General features: G+C 41.5%; 1 protein-coding gene across 4 annotated transcripts in view; it reads left to right on the forward strand.

The window, feature by feature from the left end:
* The first annotated feature begins 2,465 nt into the window (after nt 1-2,465).
* Nucleotides 2,466-12,653, forward strand: part of Klhl15 (kelch like family member 15) — a 46,995-nt gene continuing 36,807 nt past the window's right edge. The window contains exons 1-3 of one of the 4 annotated variants that reach the window (XM_013126547.3): nt 2,909-3,058; nt 3,223-3,424; nt 11,406-11,474. The gene's annotated coding sequence lies outside the window, so the exon portion shown is untranslated. The other 3 variants (XM_013126546.3, XM_013126545.3, XM_013126548.3) reach the window with 3 other exon arrangements.

Raw genomic sequence — 12,653 nt, forward strand, 5'->3', positions numbered from 1 at the left:
GTATTATATTCTTAAACACTTAGGCTAGAGAGCTAAGAAAAGACAACACAGGCAGGCACTCACACTTGTGATCCTAAAACTCAGGAGGCAGAGATAGCTTTGAATTGCCTTTCGGGTCTCTTCTAGAATGAAGGAACTCCAGTTACTTCCCAGCCTGATGAGAAAAGTAGCCATGGGTTGTCTAAAGATGTTGTTTCAGAGCTAGAGATGTAGTTCTGTAGATAGAGCACTTGTGTAGCATGTATGAGGTCCTGGGTTCAATCCTTGACCCCTGAGGTGTGATAAGCAAGCACTACACCGGCGGTTCTCATATCCTGAATATCAGACATTGGCATTACTGTTTATAACAGTAGTTATGAAGTAGCAACAGAATCATTTTATGGTTGGGGGTCACCACACCATGAGAAACTGTATTAAAGAGTCAAAAAATTAGGAAGGTTGTGAAGCACTGCACTACACACTACTGTAATTCCAGCACTCAGGAGGTAGGGGCATGAGGACCAAGGTCATTCTTAGACACATAATGAGTTCAAGACCATCCTGGGATATTTGAGATGCCATCTCAAAAAACAAATTAGGGCTAGTGACAAGTCTCAGCAGGTAATGGCATTTGCTACCAAGTATTGCAACTGGAATTTGACAGCCTCAATTCAATCCCCTGCATCCACATGGTGGAAAGCGGGACCCATCTCATCCACCTCTTGCAAGTTGTTTGATTTCCATGGCTCCTTCCCCTAGTAAATAAATGCGGGGGGGGGGGGGGGGGAGGAATAAAATAAAAAGAAAGGATGTAGTTTTTTTATTATGAATACAACAGCCTGCCTCCATTGTTGGTCTGCAGGCCAGAAGAAGACACCAGATCTCATTATAGATGGCTGTGAGCCACCATGTGGTTGCTGGGAATTGAACTCAGGACCTCTGGAAGAGCAGTCAGTGCTCTTAACTTCTGAGCTATCTCTCCAGCCCCAGAAAGGATGCAGTTTAAATTACATACTGCAATTATGGCAATGTTCTCAAAAGATTATAGTGGAGCTGAAAAATCCCCACCACCTAACACTGTAGTACAAAACACTACTCTTTTTGTGGTTGATTCTGGTATAAACAGACTATTGTGCTGCCAGTCATATCAAACCATAGTATCCAAGAAAGAGTATACACATAGCTTTTTCTTTTGAGATACAGTCTCACTAGGTAACCCCTGGCTGGCCTGGAACTCACTATGTAGATGAAGCTGGCCTCACACTCACAATGGTATTTTGCCTCTGCCTCTCAAATGCTAGGATTAAAGGTGTCCATCACCACATTAGGCACTCATTTAGGTTTGTCTAACAGTGAAATTGCCTGCCTATTGATTCCTCAGAACACATCACTGTTGTTGTTGAGCAATGCCTGGCTGTAATTGAAAACAGAAATTACTGCTGTGGGTGTCAGTTTATGTAGATACGTTTATTTAGATAAGTTTATTTAGATAAGATAAAAATAAAGTTATTTTCCTTGGTAAAGTGCAGGTAGAGGTGGGAGAAACAAAAAGTATGTTAAGATCAGAAATGTTCAATGAGTGCCTTAATTTTAAACTGGTCGTAGAACTGGTCCTCCACTGAGTATTTCTGTCATCTACAACTCTACAACTTCCTCACAAAGAACCACAATACATTTACAAAACAGTCTTGTGGTATAGTTCCATATCTTTCCATGCATCCATCCATGCATCCATCTTTTTGGTTTTTCGAGACAGGGTCTGTTTCTCTGCAACTTTGGAGCCTGTCCTGGAACTCGCTCTGTAGATCAGGCTGGCTTCAAGCTCACACAGATCCACTTGCCTCTGCTGGGATTAAAGGCATGCGTCACCACTGCCCGGCTAGTTCCATTCTTAAATCAAGAAAGGGTGATATTTAATGGCCATGACTTAAAATTCTATAGCAGACTTGTAAACATCCCCCGGCCCCCCCGCCGACCAACGAACAACAGACATTGTCTTCTGAATATTCATTCTTGCCTATTTTGACGTAAAACAAACTCGCTTTTTTAGATCACGCTTTTCTCCCTGTGGTGGAATCATGCCATTATCGTTGACTTTTTCCATCTCCGGGAAATTTATATGTGAAACGTGTAATTGCTATGCAATACGACGAGTGGAAGCGTGACGCAACAATTCATTGCAAATTGCCTTACAAAAATGATGTCATTTGGTGTTGATCTAGTCAGTTTTAAAACAGGTATTGTTGGCAAAGCTCCCCTCATCCCATAGTGTGCAAGATGCAAAAATAGAATTTTCTGGGTTTCCTAGCCCTCAACTAGCGCACTGAGTATTCGCCGCAGCGCCTCGGGGCCCACCTCCTGGGCAGGCGGAGTGCCACTGTCACAGGGGGAGGTGCACAACCGATCCTCTCTAGCCCCGACGGCGGTGCTCCGAGGAGAAGCCTCGCCGGATCTGGCCTGCAGCGCCCGGCATCTCTTTTCCTCGGTCCCCTCCCGCCCCCACCCTCTGCAGTACTGTGGCAGGCCGGCCTTAGGTGCAAGGCGCGCAGCGGGCGCGGGACAATCTTCCCTCTACCGGGTTCCCACACCAGCTCCCGCTCCGTGGCGCCGGAAGTGACGAGCGTTGGGCTGAAAGATGGCGGCATTGGCGCTTGACCAGGGTGAAGGTAAACACCCGCCAGGCGGCGCCTCGGCCCCTATGGGGCACCCTCAGGGGTTGAGGGTGCCTCCCTGGTTTACTTTCTAACCCGCCGCTTCCCGTTCCCGCCCTCTCTCACGGAGAGGCCGGCTTCCGCGTCCTCGACACCGTGGCCCGGGCCCCCTGCAGGCGGGCCCCGCCTCCCTGGGCGGGCCCCGGGCGGCTCTGCGGCCCGCAGGGGGCGCGAGGCCCGGAGCGGCCCCTGGCTCGTGGCCCCGCAAACCCCGCCCCTTTCCCGCCCCTTTCCCGCTTTCCTCCACCCCCGGCGTGGGTGATCCTGAGGCTCCGCGCGCTTCGGGGCAGAAACCCGGAGACGCCGTCGTCGACTTCGCTACCGCAGGCGCTTCTGCTGTTGCCCTCGGCCCCCTCCGCTCTCTCCCGGTTCGTGGCCCTAAGCCGGTTCTCCCGCCGAACCTTGTGGGGTGCCGCGAGCCCCCCCTTCCCTCCCTGGCATTGGCAAGTCTGGGCCCCGGCCCCGACGCCGTGCGCCTCCCGCCTAGCCCAACTGTCTGGACTCGCTACTCAAGCGCTGTCTTCTTTCCCAGGACTGGTTCTGAGGGGCCCTCAGGCTCGTAAGGTCGACCCCCGCCGGAGCGATCCGGCCCGGCCAGGGAGCGGCCCCTTGTAGAGGTCCAAGGAGCCTACCGAGGTCCGTCCCGGCGCCCGACCCTCCCACCGTTCGGCCCACTGGCTGCCTTCTTCCTGATGCAGACTGCCGTCCACTAGAGGCTGGACAGGACCCCCGAGGTGCGTAGCCGCCCCTGGCCGCCGGCCTGCGGAGCCCAGGCTTTGCCCGCGGCTCCCGGGAAGGCACGGGTTCCGTGGCCCTCACCGCACTGGCCACACTCAAACATTTGCTAGACGCTGGGACCCTGTTTGTCTTTGACTTTACTTAAATTGTTTGAAATGTAAATTTTTTCAGGGGGGGGTCGGGGGAGGGGGAGGGGGAGAGAGAGGGAGAGACAGAGAGAGAGAGAGAGAGAGAGAGGGAGAGGGAGAGAGAGAGGAAAAAAGGAAGAAGCATAATTCAGCCATTTTTTGCAGCACAGAGCTGCAGGTACCATGATTATTCCCCCCCCCCAACCGGTTCCTTCCCTTTAAAAATCCTATTTGTTCCTGAAATAGGCCTATGCGAAATTGAGGTATAAAGCATGGAATCAGAACGTCTGGGTCTGACTGGGTGACTGAGAAAATCTCGCACGGATCTTCAGTTTCTTATCTGTGAAACGTAGTCAGTAATAGCCACATCAGAAGCTAGCGAGGACTATATGAGGTCATATATGTGAAAATAATCTATAGGTGTAAAGTGTCGTAGCAAATGTAAGGTCATTTCTTTAAGTAACCTTTGCTGGAGTGGTTAACGTGGCTAACTGTTGCTGCCTCTTAATTTCTATATTATAAGTAAATACAGAATAGCAAAACAGTGCAGTGATCGATAGCTGTTTAATAGTCACGTTGGTGTCCTTCCTCCTACAAAATGCTGCTTACTTAAAATAACGGTATTCTTCAGTTCAAATTTAATGTTACTGTAGGGCTTTTCATCTTTCTAGGCCTCTTAGGCCCCTTTCTTACACAGAATATTTAGCACCTTACATTTATTTAGTCTTTTTATATTTTTAAGAGTATTTATTAATCTGATTTGCCGTTGTCATTTTAAAAGCGTTGTTTTTTTAGCTGTGTATGCTCTAATTTTAATGTTTGCTTTTCATATTCAGGGAACAGGATGACTGAATGCTTCTACCCATTTGGAAATTGTTTTGGAGAGATTACAGATGTATTCATGTTTCTCTAATGCTTAATAGAGCTAGAAATGTATAGGGGATTTCAACTTTTTAGCACTTACTGTAATATTTATGTAATGCAATTCTCATTTTCAATCCCAACACTCAGTAGGTGCTTTGAGTCCCAGTTTGTCAGTGATAAAGGATGTTAATTAACACTCTTTACTACAGTTTCATTTGGCAGAAAAATAAGATAGTAGTATTTGTGGTTTGAAAATAGAGTTTATTTGCTAGAATTTCAAAACTATAGAATGTTTTAGCTTATAGTCAATAAAAGGTGAAAGGATCATTTTGGAATATATTTTTAGTTGGTAATAAATGCTTTTTTCTGAGTAGTTAGATGTTAAATTTTTAATTCCCTAATCCAATACCAGGTCTCTTTCACAGTATGCTGTATGTTTTGTAAAAAGGCAGAATAATGTGAGGTGGGCAGGCTTACCTTGGAAAAGGAACAGCCAACTTTAATGTGGCTGATTTTAATATTTTGGATTTATCCCTTGTTTTGTCTTGAAGATAATATTGGCAGATTACTACTTTATTGAGAATTTCAGAGTTTGACCTCTGTCTTGTGGGTTATTTGGGGCTGAAATCATGGAACCAAGGCTGGCTTGACTGAATTCATGGGTGTTCAGATGGGGAGAGGTCCCATACTTGGTTTAATAATTGTGTAAACTGGCATTGTATAATATAAATGAATAGTAAAATTTGTGCTAATAATTTCAAATCTTAATTTTTCTTTACTTAGGATAACATATCAACAAATAAAAACACATCATGCCAAGTCAAGTGAGATGGGAGAAAGGAAAAAGTGTTATTTTATTAACTTTAATTTCTCCCTGATTTTGACTCTGCCCCTATGATGTTGGTGGGCATTCATCAGGTTTGAGCTTTCGAATTGCAAATGTTTCATGACTGAATGTTAAGTGAGGACAATGAACCTTGGTCTGGGTTGGGGGCGTGTTGTAGATTAATTTATTACCAGACATTTCTTCAGAACCAGAATGCCTTAGCTGCTTTGGGCTTTAAAAATTGAACAACAGCAAAAGCTGGCCATTGTGACATTTTGTTACTGATGTAGCAAAGCTTGCCTGAAGATCAGAATGCAGAGCTAGCCAAGCAGTGGTGGCACATACCTTCCTAGCACTGGCTGGGTGGAGACAGGAGTGACTATAAGGCTGGAGCTCATGGCATTCAGTCTGAGGATTCCTAGATCCAGGATCACCCACATTTTGGTTTGAGGATTTAGTAGAGGTAAGAAGTCTCTAGTGATTGGCTCCTTTGCTTCTCTGATCTTTCAGCATATAACCCGATATCTGACTCTGGGTTTTTATTATTAAGACCTATTAGAACTCATGCTACAGGCCATTGGTGAGGGCTTGCAGTAATGGTAGTTAATTTAGGAAGGTATAGAACTCAGGAAGACCCTAGCTCCAAAAAAAATCGCAGCTTTAGGCAAGTAACTTGACCTCCTAGTTTGGAGAGTAGTATAGAACAGGGAGGGGTTTTTTGTTTGTTGGTTTGTTTTTTTCGAGACAGGGTTTCTCTGTATTGTTTTGGAGGCTGTCCTGGTATTCACTCTGTAGACCAGCCTGGTCTCAAACTCAACAGAGATCCGCCTGCCTCTGCCTCCTGAGTGCTGGGATTAAAGGCGTGCGCCACCAACGCCCGGCTAGAACAGAGAGGTTTGTGAAATAAATTTCAACATAGATCAGGTATTTACTATGTTTGCATACTGTTCTAGGTGCTGTGGATTCAAGTTAGTGTTAATAGTTTTAACAGTTTTGTTGTTTTGTTTTGAATCCCCCCAGACAGTTTTTCATTGTAGCGCAGGTTTGCTTTAAAGCCAGAGTCATCCTCCTGCTTCAGTTTCCCATGTGCTGGGATTATAGGCATGTGTAACTAACCACGCCTGGCACAAAACAGACATTTTTGAACAGAAAATTAAAAATGAAAGTATGGTGGCCCATTTCTGTAGTTGTAGTACTAGGATGTGGAGGCTAGAGGGTCAGTTGCAGATCTTCCTCAGTAGAGGCAGGCAGCCTGGAATATGAGACATTGTCTGAAAAAGTTGACTTCAGGCTTAAATATACATACCTCAGGAAAAAATAAAGCAGAGATGGAGCTTCTCTGGTTGATGGAGTAGAGAGGTTTGTACTACTGCTGGCTCCAGAGTAGATGACTGTGGGGCTGGAGATGGCTCAGTGGTGAAGAACACTGGTTGTTCTTTTAGAGGACCAGGGTTCAATTTCCTGCACCCATAAGGCATCTCACAACACAACAATCTGTAATTCCAGTTGCAGGTGACCCTAGACGCTTCTGGCTTCCATGGCCACTAGGCAGTCACATGGTACACATACATATGCAGCCAAAACACGTGTACCACAAAATGATAAGAAAATTTAAACTGTAGATGACCAGAGGGCCAGGAATGGTCCCCTAGATCTTTAATTCTAGTATGAGGGAGGCAAAGGCAGGTGGATCTCTGAGTTCAAAGCTCTCCAGGGCTACAAATAAACAGGATGTCAGCCAGGGGGTGGATGTACATGCCTTTGATCCCAGCAGAGGCAGAAACAGGTGGATCTCCGTGAGTTCAAGGCCAGCCTGCTCTACAAAGAGACTTCCAGGACAGGCAAGGCTACATAGAGAAACCCTGTCTTGAAAAAGCAAAAAACCAAAACAAAACAAAACAAAAACAAAAACAAAAAAATGGTCTCTACATAGCCCTGGCTCTCCTGGAACTCACTTTGTAGAGTAGCCATAGCCCAACGCTGAATTCAAAGAAACCTGCTTATCTCTGCCCCCAAGTACTGGGATGAAAGGTGTGCGCCACCACAGGCAGCAGTAGATACCCTTTCAAGTTAGAATTTTCAGAAATGATTTTTTGTCTGTGTTTTGTGTATGTGAGGTCAGTGGGCAACTTGCAGGAGTTGGTTTTCATCTTTCACCATTTAGTCTCCAAGGATTGAATTTAGGTTGTCAGTCTTGGTGGCAAATGCCTTGACCAGCTAAGTCATCTTAGTAACCCAGAATTAGGAATTTTAACTGTATTTTGGAAGAGGGTGCTGAGGATTGAACTTCTTCCCAGAGCCTCACATACACTGCTCTATGACTGAATGACATGCTCAACCCAGGACTTTTTATTTTGGAATACTGGAAAGTAAAATACATTCCTAGAATTTCTTTTTGGTACTTGGGGGTAGAGGTTGAAGCCAGGGTTTTGTGCATGCTAGGTAAACACCTCACCTTTAAGTTGTATCCCCAGGCCTTCATATTTTTCTCTCTTTTGTGTATTCGAGTGCAAATGCATGTGAGCCACAGCAAGAATGTGAAGGTCAGAATGCAGCTTGTGGGAGTTGGTAGCTTCCTTCCACCATGTGTGCCTAGGGATGAAGCAGGCTCCTTACACACTGAGTCACCTTACTGGCCGTAGGATAGTCAAATACATTTACTTATTTGTTTATCTATTTGTTTATTTATGTATTTATTTATTTGTGTGTGTGTGTGTGCACAAGCTACACGACATGAATGTGGAGGATAGAGAATTACTTGTAGAAGTAGGTTCTGTACTAGCAGGTGGGTCCCTGAGATGGTGCTCAGGTCATCAGGCTACAGCCACTCTTACCCACTGAGTAAGCTCAGTTTCCTCTCTTTAATATGAGATCCTTAAAGCTCATCAGGCTGGGGTATACATCTCAGTGACATAAGCACTTACATCCCATGTGTGAAGCCCTGGGTTCTATCTGCAAGCATGGTTGTGTGGGGGTGGGGGAATCTAGCTGAATCATTGAAGCAAATAACAGATAGAAAAAGTATCTTTTGTCCTTGATAATATCTTTGAATTTAGTTAATACTGCATCATGGACTTGCAGGAAATCTGTATTATAACATCAGGAGCTTCTAAAAGATTTGTGTTAGTTATATAATTCTTGGGGGAGAAAGAAAATGTGAACAGCACATGATTTGTGATTTCATGTTAAAATGCAGCTTAGAAGATTTGGGATTTTATTTCCCAATAGAGACTTTTCCTAGAATTCTCACTGGATCCAATCTCTGAAGGCCAGGGAAACTGTTTTCCATGACATCACTCTTAGACTACTACTTGTAGTAAGGAATAAGTAAGGGAGAATTAAAGATGAAAAATAGCATTGAAACAGATGGGTTTTATAGGATGAGTAAATACTAAACATACCTGCAAACTGAAGTAATTTGGATAATAAGTGCCAGTTTTGAGGCTGGAGGACTAGATCTTTCTTATTAGTTTAAGTTGCTATTCACAATTTAGTACTGAGTTATAAAAATATTTTGGTGACATGAGATTCAGTATTAAACAAATATGCAGTCATTTCTCCCACATTCAGCTTGTGTTCTTTTCCAGTTTGAGTGTAGTATATATTTGAGGGTAAATGGAATGCCTATTAGAGTTCAGAAAAAATCCTGATTTCTAAATTTTCTTTTACCATCAATAATATTGAGAAGTGGCTGCTTTGAGATTGTTGAATTTAAGATTATTGGATAGATTATAGAAATTGTATAAGATTTTATGATTTGCAAATTCTATTTCTTAAAAAAATACTAAGCTTTTCATTTTCCTTTCAATATGCAAGTTTGGCATTTCCTGTATAGATGCCATTTTTGGTAGAACAATTTGATAGTGAAGGCAGTATAGAATCATTTACATTTTTCATTAAGGATAAACATTAACCTTTTGAGTGTCTAGTTTTTATACTGAACAGCTTACAGGTGTTTTTCTTTCAGTGTTCGGCAGCTTTGGGAGGAATATGAAAGCAATAAATTACTGCTTATGTCATAAACATGGAGGTTAGCTGGTTTTGAAACATCTTCTATTTAGTTGTTTATTTTGTCTTCAGATTAGAATGGTAGCCTTCTAATTAAAGGGGAAGCATTTAATTTCTGTGCCTTTAATTTCCTTACAATTTTACCCCCACAAGACTTAATTTTTTTACTAGTCACTGGAGAGTTTGAATTGTTAGAAATTTTTGTGATATAAATAGTCTTCCAAGGCAGAGGTGTGTGTGTGAATGTGTGTGTTTTGTGTTGTCACTTATCTCTTATCTTCCCTTAACTGATACTTGAGCAGCCCCAGAACCTCTTTATATCTCTTAAAATTTAGTTGGATTCTAAACAACGTTGGTTTATGTGGGTTGTATTGATTTATGTAGAAACTGATGCTAGGGAATTCAGAAGTATTTGTAATTCTTTTGAAAGTTGTCCCCCTTAAGGTTACATAAATTACGGTTTTGAATGAAAAATACACATCTTCTAGAAAATTAAGATCCTAAAGTCAGGTATAGTGGCTCATGCCAGTAATCCCAACACTTGGGAGATTGAAAAAGAATGTTTTAAAAGTCAGCCTGGACTAGAGTGAAACCCTGTCTCAAAAAACACAGAACAACAATCCTTGATAATTAGATTATTGCTGATCATATTTTTCCTTCTGTAACATTTGGTTTAAAAAAAACATGACTGATATTCACATTCTTTATTCTCCTTAAACAAAACTTCGAAAATCACAGAGGGAAGGTAAAAGAAATAACTTTTTGAGAGAGGAGGCTCTGGGCATTGAATTTAAAAAACTCATACATGCTAGGTAAGTGAGTTAGCTCTTAGCTACATATCCTAATCCTTAGAACTATTTTTTGTTAACCCCAAAGCTTTTGAAATCTTTTTAGAATAATTTTGACCTTGATAAGGCCTTTCAGGTGACTGTGACCCTAGTTCTCTCTAGACCATATCATATGCACAAAGACATGAATCAGTGTCTCTCTTTCTTCCCCCACCCTCCCATCCCTTCACCCCCCCCTCGTGTGGGTGTGTGTGTGCGTGCCTGTGTATGTATACACTGGGAATTCAACCCTGAATCCAGGGCCCTCCACCACTGAGGTATAAATTACATCTCTAGGCTCCCCTAGCCTTTGTCAATGCCAAGTTGATAAAGCAGATACACTGTTCAGTATTTCTTTCCTAGGAGTATAAGCATGCCTTGTAATTTTGTCTGATTTAGGTTTATTCCTCTTTTGGAAACAATCTATTTTAAATTCTGAAGGCCAAGTATAGAATATGTACACATTAAGTTTATAAGCCATAATTTTACCCTAATCTGAAGATACATTATGGGAAATGAGGATATAGAATTTCTGAACATTTAACATTTTATGTTAGTAATTTTTTTTTCTCAAAAGTCCCTTACTGGATATTTTCCCAGTCCTCATTGATCATAGAATTAAATATTTAGGTTTAGTGCTATACTTCTTATAATTATTTCTTTTTAAAATTGGTATAATTCTGTAGAGAATTTTTATGTAAGATTTTTTTATATTTCCTTTTTTATACTCTTAATTTTGCTTTTCTTAGTTATTTAATTTACTTAAATGTGTGTTTTTGTGTTACAGTTTTTTTTCTGTTTGTGTTTAAACCTTGCCATTCTAAGTCTTTCTTTTTCTTTGTAGTGTCCAGGGTATGGATTGTGAACAAGTTGGTTTTGTTTCACGTGGTCATTTGTAAGTTTAGTTATTTGATGCCGCAAATGTTGATCTTTTTATTTATTTACTTATTTTGGTTTTTTGAGACAGGGTTTTCCTGTATTGCTTTGGAGGTTGTCCTGGAACTCACTCTGTAGACCAGGCTGGTCTTGAACTCACAGAGATCCGCCTGCTTCTGCTTCCCTAGTGCTGGGATTAAAGGCATGCACCACCAACGCTGGGCTATGTTGATATTTTAAGTTCATGTTATTTAGTAGACTATGCCAGATACATAATGCATTTTAGAATTTTGTTAGCCATAGTTTTTTCAATCACAAGAGAAAGAAGCAAGTAAAATTATTTTTAAAATATTTTATTCAATATAGTATATCTAAGATAACATAAACTCAATATAAAAACTTAGATTCTTTTACATTATTTTTTGCCCTTTCTTCCCTGTCTTTTTAGCACTTAACTAGATGTGTGACCTTGAGTAAAGTCTGTTCATCTGTAAACCTTAGTGTCTTCATCTATCAAGTAAGTTACAGTTGGTCTGGGTTCTGAGAAGTTGGGCTGTGGTTCAAAATGCTGTTGCTAGAGAGAAGGTTTCTATGAGATTAGCAGGATTAGATTTATTATTCAATTCCTACATAAAAGTGTCAAGTTTACTATTGGGTTTGAGTAGGCACCAAGAAAAAGGGTGTAGTACTAATAGTGTATTTCAGGTCTGTACACCATGCTAAGTGCTTAATGTGTATTAAGTCTTTTAATTCTCAGAGTATCCAATAATTTAGCTTCTATTACTATTAGTACCCTCATTTTACATATGAGGACATTAGGCCCCAGAGAAGCTAAATAGCTTGCTCTAAGGTTACAGAGCTAGTAGAGGTAGAATCACAGTTTCATCTCTTGGTGTGACTCTGGATCTAGACTTTGACTCCTGCTTTCATTGAGAGATGGTATGGTGTTGTCAGTTCATTATGGAGTATTTCATAGTTTTCTTCTTCCATACATGCTTTCCATACAAGTGTAAGCTACTGATCCTGGTCTATAGCTGTTAGTCTTACTGATATGTTCATTGAGTTTTCCCAGGTAGGAAAGAAATTACTTCATATGCTGCAGCTGTCAGAAATCACTTTTAGAAGTTGATTTAGATCAGGTAAACCTAATACAAAAGTATTAATGGAACTTTAAAAGTATCTATAGTTTATTCATTTATTTATTTTGTTTTTCAAGATGGTGTTTCTCTGTGTGACCTTGGCTTGCGCTGTAGAACAGACTGACCTTGAACTCAGAAATTATCACCTCTGTCTCCGAGTGCTGGGATTAAAGGTGTGAGCCACCACAACCCAGCTTTAGTTTTAATAGGTATGTAAGAGCATTGCATATCTATACAATCATATAAAAAGCAGAAAAACAAATGGCAGAATTATGCCTCAAAAGTTCAGAGATTATGTTTAATGCTTTCTTTTTTTTTTTTTTTACAGAGACAGAAGGCTAAGAAATCTTAAGTAACTAACAGGTATTTCTGTTCTAAGACTTATTTAGGACGCTTGGCTATAAGTAGACGTCAGCTCAGGTAATAAAAAGAGACTTTATTTCAAGAACATAAAGATTTCTTTCAGATCTGAATATGGGGACTGGGAAATGAAGATGCTTAGAAGAAGCACTCTTTGTACTCTTGTCTAGGCTTTCTTCCTTCTCAGTTGACTGCAT

This window comes from Mesocricetus auratus, unplaced genomic scaffold (genome assembly GCF_017639785.1).
Source record: "Mesocricetus auratus isolate SY011 unplaced genomic scaffold, BCM_Maur_2.0 Super-Scaffold_100003, whole genome shotgun sequence".
NCBI classification, from domain to species: Eukaryota; Metazoa; Chordata; class Mammalia; order Rodentia; family Cricetidae; genus Mesocricetus; species Mesocricetus auratus.